Source organism: Heliangelus exortis, unplaced genomic scaffold (genome assembly GCF_036169615.1).
Source record: "Heliangelus exortis unplaced genomic scaffold, bHelExo1.hap1 Scaffold_65, whole genome shotgun sequence".
In the NCBI taxonomy this organism is placed as follows: Eukaryota; Metazoa; Chordata; class Aves; order Apodiformes; family Trochilidae; genus Heliangelus; species Heliangelus exortis.
Genome location: NW_027285981.1, coordinates 107,642 through 110,000, shown reverse-complemented (window position 1 = coordinate 110,000; position 2,359 = coordinate 107,642).

Genomic DNA, 2,359 nt, shown 5'->3' with positions numbered 1-2,359 from the left:
GGCAGGGGGGCGGCAACGTGAGCCAAGGCCGACAGACGGCGGCAGCGGCGGAGGGGGACGCCCCCCTGACCGCCCGCGGCAACCACTTTTCGCCATTCGTTTTCTCATCGAGTTAGACTTAAGGCTGACGACTGGCTTGGTTTTTTTCCCTTCGTGCTCGCCCGGCTTTTGCTCTCTCGGGTTTCTCGGCCCCGGAGGCGCTCGAGAAGACCCCTTCTTTTGCTCGCTCTTGGCTCGAAAGCCGCCCCCACCGCCCGAGCGCTGCTCGCGGCCGGCACACCCAACGGGGGCGCTCGGACCCGGGCCGGCACCGGCAACCCGGCGTGGTTTCGGACACCTGAAGGCTCGCGGGACCGCGCGGCCGTCACACAGCGGGGTTCGGTAAGGAAGCCCTCGGGCGCTCGCTCCCCCGGCTCGCGCGGGGGGAAGAACGGGGCAACACCTCGCACACCACGGGAAGCGAACGGAAAAGGAGGCCACCCTGCCCGCTCACCGGACTCGGCCGCGGCTCCCCATCACAGGGAGGAACGCGGAAGAGCCGGCCCGCCGGGGGCCCTCTCCGACACGACCCAGCACAAAGCCTCATCGCTCGACAGAGAAAGGACAGAGGAGAGAAGCCAAAGAAGCGACGGCCCACGCGGCCGCACCGTGCCCTGGGAAAGCGGCGGCCACGCCACGCGTAGCCATGCGTTCGAGCCACCGAGCGCGGGCTGCGAGAGGTACTCCGGAGGCGTCAGCACCGGCAGGCGCCGGCTCAGCGTGGAGACGCTCTCCCACCCCGGCCCGGGGAAAGGAGGGGGAGAGGCCAGTGCGGCGCACCGGCACGCGGACGGATCTCTCTTTGCAACGGGAAGGAGCAGGGAGGCGTCACCGGCCCCCACCACCTGCTCCGGGAACCACAGGCTCCCTTTTCCTTTTTTCCCCCTTGATCGTGCCCCAACGAGGGTGACGCACCCGACAGGGCCGTCTTCTCAGCGTTCGAAACTCCCGGCGACCGCCGCCGGACGCCGGGTCCGAAACCCGTAGGGAACCGCTCATCCCTGCCGGGGATCGGTTTTGCAGATGGAAGGAAAAAAAAAAAAAAGCCGACCCGCAGAGCACAGAGCCCCGACACGGGTAGCACACGGGGAGCAGGGGGAAAGCCACTGAGGGAAGGCAACCCCAAAGCCGCCCGAGTTCAGCTGCCCGTCAAAAGGTGGGACGACCGGGCTGCTGTTTCCCCCCAGCCCGGCTTTTGCACGGGCTCCGGCTTAGGGCCAGGAAAGGAGAGGGGGGAAAGAATAAAATCATCTCGGTGAGCTCCAGCTTAAGGCCGAAGGAAAAAGTAAACGACAAGAACAGAGAGAGGCTTCACCGACAGCCTCCTTCACCCTGTAAAAATCCACCAGTCCCCGGGCTCAGTAAAAGTCATAGGGCTCTCCGGCACCGCAAACCTGGGGGGAAAACCAAAAGCGGTGCAGCTGGGACCCCACCACCAGCTGGCACACTCAAAACACAGCACTCCATAAAGGAGGGCAGTGCCATCAACGAGCCCACGGGGACGCAAGGGGAAGCCGCGGCAGGCTCGGCAACCCCGGGACATCTGCCTTGGGCCTTCCTGGGCATCGAAGCCAGGGGCCGCAAAAACACCCACTACAGCGGGCTCCAGCTTAGGGCCGGGGACACGACTATAAAAGGAAGACGGGGCGCCGCCGCCCCGCCGTCTACCAGCTTTCTCCCGGGCTGCTCGGCTCCCAGCGGACGCCCCCAGAGCCGAGCAGGGCTCCGGCTTCGGACCGGAGCGAGAATAGGAAAGAGACGGGGCGCCGCCGCCCCGCCGTCTACCAGCTTTCTCCCGGGCTGCTCGGCTCCCGGCGGACACCCCCAGAGCCGAGCAGGGCTCCAGCTTAGGGCCGGAGCGCGACTATAGGAGGAAGGCAGGGCGCCGCCGCCCCGCCGCTTACCGGCTTTGTCCCGGGCTGCTCGGCTCCCGGCGGACGCCCCCAGAGCCAAGCAGGGCTCCGGCTTCGGACCGGAGCGAGAAGAGGAAAGAGACGGGGCGCCGCCGCCCCGCCGTCTACCAGCTTTGTCCCGGGCTGCTCGGCTCCCGGCGGACGCCCCCAGAGCCGAGCAGAGCTCCAGCTTAGGGCCGGAGCGCGACTATAGGAGGAAGGCGGGGCGCCGCCGCCCCGCCGCTTAACGGCTTGTCCCGGGCTGCTCGGCTCCCGGCGGACGCCCCCAGAGCCGAGCAGGGCTCCAGCTTAGGGCCGGAGCGCGACTATAGGAGGAAGGCGGGGCGCCGCCGCCCCGCCGCTTACCGGCTTGTCCCGGGCTGCTCGGCTCCCGGCGGACGCCCCCAGAGCCGAGCAGGGCTCCAGCT